This window comes from Camelus bactrianus, chromosome 34 (genome assembly GCF_048773025.1).
Source record: "Camelus bactrianus isolate YW-2024 breed Bactrian camel chromosome 34, ASM4877302v1, whole genome shotgun sequence".
Lineage (NCBI taxonomy): Eukaryota > Metazoa > Chordata > Mammalia > Artiodactyla > Camelidae > Camelus > Camelus bactrianus.
The window spans coordinates 19,640,837-19,652,331 of record NC_133572.1 but is presented as its reverse complement, the minus strand read 5'-3'; positions in this window follow the sequence as shown (position 1 = coordinate 19,652,331).

The window sequence follows — 11,495 nt, the reverse complement described above, 5'->3', positions numbered from 1 at the left end:
CATGGGAGAGGTGCTATGCCAGTAAAACTCACCCAGCTTCTGAGTACGACAAAAGTCAGGAGCTGTGTGCCGCAGGAGCCCACGGAGGGGAGCACAGCCGAACCAGGAAGAGAAGCACCCTCCTCCAGTGCCTCTCCGGTGCATTCTGTTGACAAAGGTGAACACTGTGCCAGCTGGCAAAGGAGAAACGGCAATGAGGGTCTGGCTCCATTGTTGCAGAGTAGGTAATAAAGAGTAGATTTGGAGCTGAGAGGTGATACATTGATAACTGCCCCAAACAGTATAGTTCCTTATATCCAGTTGAGGAGGAAACAAAGGAGGGGAGTGGGAAAATGCAGGAGGAAGGTGCAAAGATCGAGAGCAAATGTCTCCAAACTCTATGAGGCAATGGTTTAGAGGAGACAATGTCTGCCATGTTCGCTTGAACCTGGTCCAGATACATACAGTTTTCATCGCTGCCCTTTAAATTTTTTTTTTTAATTTTTTGAGAGTTTTTTTTTTTTAGGGGAGGGGAGTAATTAGTTTTAATATTTTTATTTATTTATTTTTTAACACAGGTATTGGTGGATGAACCCAGGAACTTGTGCATGCTAAGCATATGCTCTACCACTGAACTATACCCTCCCCTCCTTGCCCTTTAAACTGTTGAATGATTGCAGCTACTAAGGTCGGGAGGCTTTTACAGTCTTAAGAGAAAGACCTCAGTGGCAGCAATGAAGGTGGTGAAAAGTGTTGGGTACTGGGTATGTTTTGAAGCTAAAGCCAGAGAATTTCCTGATGGACTGAATGCAGGGGATGAGCAAAAGAAGAGTCAAAAATGACTCCAAGGATTTGGAGCTGAACAACTGGGAAAAGCGAAGCTAGAATTTCCACTAAACTGAGATAAGTAAGGATGTGGTGAGAATGGGCTTTGAAGATAGATCAGGAGTTCAGTTTTGGACATGTTAAATTTCAAACACTGATTAGACATCCAAGTGGAAATGGTCAACAGGAAATTGAGTGTCTGAGTCTGGATTCTGTGAGCGATTGGACTTCTGATATGAATTTGAGAGCTGCTTGGCATATATAGATGGAATTCAGTGTTACAACACTGGATGAAAACACAAAGTCTGTTGTTAAATAATCTCTCGAAACTTTAATTTTAATTCCACAATATGGATGTGGCATGATTTACTGTTTGACATTTAGATGACTCCCAGTGTTTCACTATTCTGAACAATTCTATAATGAACAAACGTCCTTGCTTTGTGAGAAATTAACGTTTTTGTAGTCAAAGGCAAATGTGGACAACTCCATGTGATTCAACCTAACATTTTTTATCATATTTTTAGTTCTTTATCCTGATGTGTGCTATACTTTGATTAAAATAGATACTGTAACCTAAATGGAGCAACTAATCTCTGGGCAGCAAAGCCTAAAAATAAATCAGTCTAGTCAGAGCCAGCGTGTGGGCCAGATGTTCCCTAGACTCCAATACAGCAGAACCCCAAGGTCTATCTTTCACCTACCCGTAACTTGTGTTCTTAAATGTTCCAAAACTTTTCCTTGATTTTTTACTTACATTCTGTTAAAAAAGAACAGAGCTTCAAAATGCACAGAAACAAAAATTGATGGAAACAATAAGAAATAGATAAAGTCTCAGTAATAGTAGTATAAAATACTCCTTTCTCAATAATTGATGGAGTAAATAGGAAATCAATAGAGACACAGAGGATTTGGACCAACTTGACCTAATTGATATTATTAGAATGCTTTTATCCAATAACAGCAGAATGCAAATTCTTCCCAAACAGACAAAGAATGTTTACCAAGATTGACCATATTAGGGGCCATAAAACAAGTGTCAGATTTTTAAAAATTCAACTCATGCAAAGTATGTTCTCTGGCCACAAGGGTCAAAAACTGAATCAAAAGTGAAAGTAGAAAGTATTTTGAACTGAATGAAAACAAAAAATATCAAAATTTGTGGGATGCATCTAAGGCAGCTTTTTTTTAAATTTTATTTTTTGGTGGAGAGGTAATTAGATTTTTTCATTTATGTATTTTAATGGAGCTACTGGGGATTGAACTCAGGACCTCCTGCATGCTAAACTTGGGCTCTACCACTTGAGCTATATCCTCCCCCTCAATGCAGCTCTTAAAGAGAAGTTAGGAGCACTGATCAGCTACTATATTAGAAAAAGAGCCTCAACTCAATGATCTATTCTTCTACCTTTAGAAAGTTTAAAAAAAAAAAGAAGAAGAAAGATTAGAGCAGAGATAAATGAAATAGAACACAGAAAAAAAAAACCCCAATAAAATCAGAAGGTGATTCTTTGGAACTCAATAAAACTGATAAACCTCTAGCTGGATTGATTAGAAGGGGAAAAAGACACAAATCGCTACATCAGGAATGAAAGAGATGACATAAATACAGATTCTATGAATATTAAAAGGATAAAAAGGAATATTATGAATATCTTTTTGGCAATATGATTCACAGCGTAGATGAAATAGGTAAGTTTCTCAAAGACATTAACTAGAAAGTTTACTTAAGAAGGAATAGATAAACTAAACAGCCTATGTCTGTTTTAAAAAATTGAATTTGTTATTCAATTTGGATTGAATAGTTAACTTTCTCATAAGGAAAACTCCAGACCCAGAATTCCCTCCAGGTGAATTCTATCCAAAATTTAAGGAAGAAATAATGAAAATTCCATACCAACTCTTCAGAAAATTGAACAAGGATGTGTTACTTGCTAGGACTGCCATAACGAAGTACTAAAGTTAATTTCTTCACAATTCTGGAGGCTAGAAGTCCGAGATCAAGGTGTCAGCGGGACTGGTTTCTTCTGAGGCCTCTCTCCTCAGCTGGTCGAAGGCCATCTTCTTGTTGTCTTCATATGGTCTTCTCTCAGTGCCCGTCTGTGTCCTAATTTCCTTTTCTTATAAAGATACCAATCATATTGGATTAGGGCCAACCCTAATGACTTCATTTTAACTTAATCTTTAAAGACTTTATCTCCAACTACAGTCACATTCTGAGGTACCGGAGGTTATGACTTTAACATATGAATTTTGAGAGGACATAATTCAGCCTCCAATTCCTGATACCAATACCAGACAAAGAACTTAGAAGAAACAAAAATACAGACCAACAAATTTAATGAACACTGATGCAAAAATTCTTAACAAAATGTTATCAATTCAAATGCAGTGATAAAAATTATGTCATGTTTAATTGGGGTCTATCAAGGAAAGCAAGGTTGTTTTAACATTCAAAAATTAAAAAGCAAGCAATATAATTCACCACACTTACAGACTAAAAAAATCTCAGTAGATGCAAAAAATTTTTTTGACAGATTCTAATATTCATTCATAGTTTAGAAAAAAACTCAGCAGACTTTCTCACCTCAGATATACTATGTTCATGGGTCAGAAATTACTGAAAGGCAGCTGCAAAAATCTTACAGCTAAAATCATCCTTTATGGAGAAAGACTGAGTGCTTCCCCCATAAGATCAAGAACAAGGCAAGAATATATGCTTTTAACACTGTACTACAGTTTCTAGCCAATGCAATAAGACATGAAGAAGAAAGGCATAAAGATTGGAAGGAAGAAGTAAAACTGTCTTTATTCACAGGCGACATGATTGGCCATGTAGAAAATCCTATGGAATTTACTAAAAAGTTAACTATCCTAATATGTGAGCTTAGCAAGGTTGCAGGATACAGAGTCAATGCACAGAAATCAGTTGACTTTCTGTATGCAATAGCATTGCAAGTCTGAAATACTTGGGGATAAGTTTGACCAAAAATGTGTAAGATTTGCTCACTGAAAAACCACTGAGGCAAATTAAAGAAGTCCTAAATACGTGGAGAAATATAGTGTGATCACAGGTCAGAAAATTCAATGTTATTAAGATGTGAATTCTCCCCAAATTGATCTATAGAGTCAATGCAATCCCATTCAAAATCCCAGCAGTCTTTTTTGTAGAGCTTAACAAATTAATCCTAAATGTGAATGGAAATGCAAAGGCCCTAGAAGAGCCTAAAGACTCTGAAAAAGATAAACAAGCTTGAGGATTAATATTACTTGACTTCAATACTTAAAGCTACAATGATTAACGCAGTGTGGGGAAACTGAGGTAAAAACAGACAAATAGGGCAACTGAACTGAATAAAGAGTCTGGTAATAGACCCACACATATGATCAATTGCTCAACAAAATTTCGAAGGTTATTAATTGTCAAAAAGGTTAGTCTTTTCGGTGAATAGTTCTGGAACAACTGAATAGCCACATGCAAAAGAAATGAAGTTTGATCCACACCTCACACCATATACAAAAAATTAACTCAAAATGGATCATAGATATAAATGGGAATCCTAAAATTAAAAAATTTTGAAAGAAAACACAGGGTAAATAACCTTGAGTTAGGCAAAGATTTCTTACATATGACAAAAGATACAGTCCATAAAAAAATGGATAAATTGGGTGTCATAAACATTAAGAATGTATATATGTTTTGTTTCAAGTTTCAGATATTTATTAACCAGTGTAAATCCCAACTCAACACACCAGCAGGATTTCACGCATGTAGAGGGGAAATAATTCCTGGTTGAGCATAAAATTGTTGGTTTCTGGAAGACCTTCATTCTAAGCAGCTTTGTAGTCAAGCATTTTGTTTAGAAGTCTGGACCCTCTTTCTTCAGTTTGCTGTAATATATATTCACTGAGTAGAACTTATGTTGATCATTGGGATCCAGTTTCTTCTGGGTTCTGGATGATTCTTTCTGATCCAACATATTGAACAATGCCAGACTCAAAACATACAGTGCTGCTCCAATACCTCGGGCTCCAATAAATACGAAGAGAGAAAGCAAGCTTGTATCTTCTTGGCCTAGCCGAGGATCTAGTGGAGACTACTGGGGCAAAGGTCCCTGGTCTGAAAGGAGAGAACAGATCTCCAGGCCCCAGACTAAGTAGACTCTGCCAAAATGTACATTCTTTGAAAGATAAACTTAGAAGAATGCAAAGATAAGCAGCCGACTGGGAGAAAATATTAGCAAATCGTGTATCTGACAATATCCGCCATCTATAAAGAACTCTCAGAGTGCAATAAAATTGTTTCCCCACAACCAAAAACGGCAAATGATCTGAAAGGACACGTCACCAAAGAGGACGCATGGATATCAAAAAGCACACAAAAAGACGCTCAGCACCACTAGTTACCTCAGAAATGCAAATTAAAATGAGATACAACCACAGGGAGCTGAGCAGGGCTAAAATCAAGAGAACTGACTGTATCAAATATTGGTGAGAGCAACTGGAGTTCTCACATTCTGCTGATGGGACTGTCAAATGGCACAGCTACTGTGGAAAAGAGTTTAACAGTTTCTTTAAAAGTCTGCCCTACACCGACCATATGATCCAGCCATTCTACTCCTGGGTAATTAACTACTGAAGAGAAATAAAAGCACACGTCTACACCAAGAGTTGTACGTGAATGTTGATCACAGTTTTATTTGTAATAGCCAAAAACTGGAATCAGCCCAACCGGCACTGACAGATGAGTGGATAATTTGTGATTTTATCCATACAATGAAATACTGCTCAGGAATTAACAGGAGTAAACCATTGATGGATGCAACAAGCATAGATTTAAACTATTCTTAGTTTAAAAAGCAAGGCAGGGGGAGGGTATAGCTCAATGGTTAGAGTGCCCGCTCGGTACAAGGCCCTGGGTCCAATCCCCAGTACCTCCATTAAGATAACTAAGTAAATAAATAAAAACCTAATTCCCCTCCCCTCAAAAAAAAAAAAAAAAAAAAAAGCCAGGCAAAAAATGAATACATACTGTAAGATTCCATTTGTGTAAAATCAAACAGAACTACAAATAATCTGTAGTGTCTGACAGAAGAAAAATCAGTTGCTGCTTGGAGATGGGGGCTGGGAGGGTGAGGAGACAGAGAAACAAGGAAGCTTTGGGGGCGACAGATATATTCATAATCTTAATTGTGGTGATAGTTTCACAAGCAGATACTCAAGTCAAAACTTATCAAAATTACTTAAAAGTGTGTAAAATTGGGGGAAGGGTATAGCTCAGTGGTAGAGCGCATGCCTAGCATACAGGAGGTCCTGGGTTCAATCCCCAGTACCTCCATCAAAGATTTAAACAAACAAAAAAAGTATGTAAAATTGGTTAAATGTCAATGACACCTCAAGTCTAAATAAAATTAAAAAAAAAAACTTAACTGGAAAGTTGAGAAGACACACACTGTAATTAAAATGGGGAGAAAAGGGAAAAATCCAAGAGGGGAGGGTATAGCACAGTGGGTAGAGCACATGCTTAGCATGCACAAGGTCCTGGGTTCAATCCCCAGTACTGCCTCTAAAAATAAATAAACAAACCTAATTACTTCCCCACCAAAAAAAAGTGGGGGGAGGGATTCACTAACTTGATTTACCAATCATTCCCTTGCACCTCATTCTATAGGCTTCTTAGTACCATCACCTGCTTATCCACAAGCACTTCAGGCACCCTAAGATGCTGTACACCATATGCCAAGGACCCGAAGCCACTCAGATAAATCTGGACAAATCCAACAAGCACTCCGCATGAACCACAGGCACGTCACCGCAGACACAGCTTCAGAGAAAGCCAGTCTGCGGGCGCTTGTAGGTTTCCACGCACGCCACTGTGACTCTTTAAACTCCTTCCCTTAAAACCCTTGCTTGGCCGTGGCTATTAATCCCAAACTATTATATAACGATCCTACCCAAACCTAATCCAACCCGGCCCCCCTTCCCCACGGAAGGTCTGCCTCAGACCCGTCTTCAAAACCTCAGTAAATATCCAGTCTCTGCCCTTTGCCCGCTGATCGGTTACTAAGACTCTGTCAAGGTAAAGGTCTCCCTTCCTGGGCAAGCAATAAACAGAATGTTTTGATGATCATTCAGGAAGCCAGTGTTCAACATTATTGATCTTCTGAGTTATTTTAGTAATCTTTGCCCATTCATTTTTAATGTGAGTTCTTGGGTTTGATGCATAGTTTGAAAACATCTTTGAGCTATTCTTTTGCTCCATATGATATAAATATTTTCTCACTTCCCTTTTAATTTGGTGTTTTCTGTTGCACAGAAGTTTTAAGCTTTCAATTGTTTAAAGTCACTAACCTGTTCCTAAAAATACAAAACAAAACAGCTTCTGGTGCCATATTACCTGGGTTCAAACCTCTACTTCTTATTAGCTGAAGACCCTTGTTTATCACTTAACTCTCTGTGACCCTGGCTTCCTCATCTGCCTCCCCATGGGAGTGTAAGCTCCCCAGAGAAGGCATTTTATTTTATTTTATTTTTTTATTTTGTGCAGGGGGGAGGCAATTAGATTTATGTATTTATTTGATTTTTCAGTGGAGGCACTGTGGATTGAACCGCGGACTTCGGGCATGCTAGGCATGCACTCTACCACCCTCCCCCAAAGAAGGCATTTTTGACTGTTTTGTTAACTGCTGGATCCCCAGCTCTGGGAACAGTCCCTGATGCATAGACAGTGCTTAGTAAATATTTATTAAATGAATGAATCTACAAAACCAGAACAGCAATCTTATTTATCTCATAAGGTTGTTAAAATCCTTGTAAATTTTGGTCTAGAACAATGCCTGGCACAGTCAGAGCACAAGAAATGTCAGCTGCCCCCCACCCCCTCCTGCCTCTTTCTAAAGTCTTACCTGAGTACCACCTCCCTTCCCTGTTGTGTGCACACATCAAGGCAGCCCGTCAGTGACCCGGTGATGAGTGCGCGGTTTGGTAAAAGAATTTACCAGCGATTAAGTACGGGAATAGAAAGGAGTTTTCTAGGGTGCGCTGTCATAGACAGCAGCGGGCCACACAGACGAGGGTCCCCATGTGAGCCCTGAGGGCTGGTTGTTGGGGTCTTCTATAAGGTCCAGTCTCAAGGTGCCTGATCGGCTTGTGCACAAGTTTCTGATTGGTTGCAGGTGAGGTAAGAAGTTTAGGGTCTGTTGTGGGGGGAGGTTTGTGACTCTGATAAGTTGGGCTGAAACAGGCCAGCCTCAACATTGTGAGATTAAGCATTACCTAGGGCTATTTGTCAGGGCAAACACGCCCAGGAAAGAATGTACTCTATCTGTTAAGGGATCACAGGCCGGCCTCTGAGAGCCCAGACGTGGCCGTCCTCTGGGAACTGGAAGGCTGTCAGTGGGCCCAACATTTCTGCCTCCCTCTTCCACTCACAGGATTTGCACCGCCTTAGTGACCCACTTGTCACTTGGCGTTCTTAACCTTTGGGCAGCTGTAAGCCCCTTGGAGAACCCAAGCAAAGCTAGGAGCACTCTCCCCGGAAAAACACACTTATGCACATGCCCGTAACCTTTTCTGTACAATTTCAAGGAGCTCACAGAACCCTGACCCTAGACCATCTTTTCAGATTCCTGAGTTAAATGGACGTTAATGTCAAAGACTTCTCACTTCGCAGCAGCAAACCTCAGCAGGTTACAAATAATTTCTCAGAGCAGTTTTTAACTGCAAAGGTCAAAGTCCAAACTGAGCTCCTCCGAGTTGCAAATCACTCTCTCCCTGAAGGAGAGGACTGTTCCTTCCTGACCACCCTTTCAGAGCCGACCTTTCACCCTGATGGGGAAGGGCGGTGTGGGGAAGGGGGCTCTAAATGGAAGCAGGGGCTCCAGTGGAGGCTAAGATCATCTGCAAACTTCGGGAACCCTGTTTATTTATCTCAGTCTCCCAGCTGGCAATCAACAAACCCATATTACAGTGATGATCCGAGTTCCTGTCTCCTGCAGCAGGAAAGGGGGGTACAATGGGAGACCGTCCCACCCACCTTTCAGGAAAAGAGGAAGGCTGGCCAGTTGGACCTGGTGACCAGCCCTGCGGCTTCCCATGAATTCTATAACCTTCCTCAGCCTCCGTTTTGCCTTAAGAAGGGGACTAGCAGAATGAGCTTCATACTTTTGTAAGTGATGTAAGTAAGTCGCCTAGGCACTGTTTTGCACCTAGAAACACCCAGTGCTTGTCAGCTGTTATTTCTTACTATTAAAAAGCAACTCTAAGGAAGCACGTTGCCCGCTGGCCAAAGCCGCGGGCTTGGAGTCGACTCAGGGGGAAGGGGGCAGAGGGCAGGGAGCCGGCCTGGGGTGGGCCTGCGGCGCTTCCCAACTCCCCGGGAGCCGCCGGCCCTCCTGGCTTCTGCTACTTTCGCCCTCCTTCTAGCGAGATGGGCCTTCGCCTTTTTAAACTGCCGGACTCCGCGCGACAGAAATGCCCAGGTCCCCCGGGGGTCGCAGCCCCTGCCGCTCCTCCCTTCAGCCGCAGGCTACCCCCCCTACCCCACCCCCCCAGACTGAGGACGGTTCTGCGCTGGAGTCTGAGAGGGTGGGACTCCCAGAACCTAAAGATGGGTCCAGCCCTTTCTTCCTTCACTCTGATTAGAAACAGTCCCAGAGGTGACGTGATTTGCCCGAAGTCGGGCGACTTCCTGGAACTGGAAACCAATCGGAAGCCTTGCACGTCGGCGCCCTTTCCGCTGCTATCAGGTTACCTTCGGAGCCCGCGGACCCGCTTCTGAAAAGGAATGACGAGGTCGCCGGGGGAGAGCCCCTGAAGGAGGAATTAGTCGCATTGGTAACAGCTAATGGCAGGGGATGAGGGAGTGCGCGCTGACGCCGTGTGCAGCCGGCTTCCCCCGCCCACCGCCGAACGTGAACAATTTTCATATCGTTGTAGGAGATCATGAATTTTAGTGGGTGCGTCTTCCAGCGGGGGCTGGGAACTTACCTGTTTTGTTTACCCAGCTGAGTGCCTAAAGCAGAGTAGGGTGCTAATAAAATACCTGCCTCGTGGATGACTGTGAGGCCCCATATGCCCCATTCCGTCCTAGAGAAGTGGGGAGACTGGGGGAGCCAACCCCACCTGGGAGGCACTTAAGCCCTTCCCAGTTTTTCTCAATTATGGCTTTGTAATGAATATTCTTTGTTCATAAATCCTTGACTGCATCTCTTGATTATTTCCTTAGGATATTTTCCTAGAAGGGGGATTACTATGAAGGGCACGCAGATACTTAAAGCGCTGGCTTCACAGCCCCTCCCGCTGAGCAGGAATGAGTCAGCCTCCCAGCAGGCTGGCCCAGCCTGGGCATTAGCAGGCTTCATTTTATTTTGCACCCTCTCGATAAAACAAAAATAGTATTTTGTTTGCATCTCTTTGTCGACTAATTAGATGGAGGTGGAACAAATGTTAAAGAAACCATCTAAGAGAAATCCTGCGTGAGCCAGGAGGCCCCTGAGATGAGGCACATTCTGCCCAGTAAAGGGAAACCTAAGGGCACCTATTGTTTGGAGCCATTTGACCTGAAGTTGTCAACATCTGAGCCTTGCCACAGCGGCTTCCCCTGAGCCAGCGAGGGGGAGCTGTGACTTAGGAGTTTCCCTCTGTTTGTTATATTCGTTTCCTAATGAGCAGTTAATGTTATAAAACGAGTGAAAAACGAGGATACACTTTTTTAAATTGAAGTATAGTCAGTTACAATGTGTCAATTTCTGATGTGCAGCACAATGTCCCGGTCATGCATGTACATACATTCATTTTCATATTCTTTTTCAATAAAGCTTATTACAAGATATTGAATATAGTTCCCTGTTCTATACGGAAGAAATCTGGGGTCTTTTTTTTTATATATAGTGGTTAACATTTGCAAACTCCCAAATTTATCCCTTCCCATCCCCTTTCCCCGGAGTGTATTTATCTTTAAGGACAGCAAGAAAAGGTAGAAATGGGAAAACTGTTTCAACTTAAAGTCCTGGAGAAGGGGGAGGGGTGAGTGGTGAACTTTGAAAGATATTTCCAGAAGATAGGAGATAAGTCCCTGGGCGGGAAGGGGTGGTGGTGAGGTAGATGCTGCCAGTCTGGAGGGGCCCGAGGTGGCCTCTGGAGGCTTCGGACATGAGAGGCTGCTGTTTGGTTGTGGAGCTTAGAAGGCCAGGGTCCCCGAGGACCTGGAGGGGGCTTTTAATGGACTTTTGAGGCTCCGAGTTAAACTGCCAGGGACAAAGGAAAGTGGTAAGGAAGTGGTGGCAGAGGAGCAGCTGAGAAGGGAGCTTCCAGTTTTTCCAGGAGAAGAGGCGACAGTGAGCTGGGGAGGTTTCCCTGGCTTATGAAACAATGAGGCATTCTCACTCCATCAGAGCCAGGAGCTGGTCCCCAGCTCTGCAGATATCCACCCGGTTCTCCTACAAACCATACCCAGAAGGATAACTGGTTTACGAATGTTTACAGACAGTTTTATTTACTAATCTAGTTCTCATTTACTCTCAAGTAAGTTTATAGTCCTAATTACTATCATCAGCATTTTCTTGATAATAAACATACAGGATGTGTTTTATAGTTGTTGTTTTTTCACTTTGTGGGGGAGTTCATTTTCTTGACTGCTTTAAATTTCCTCCTAGCATCTTAAATTTAACAATCAGCTCACAGCTCAGCAA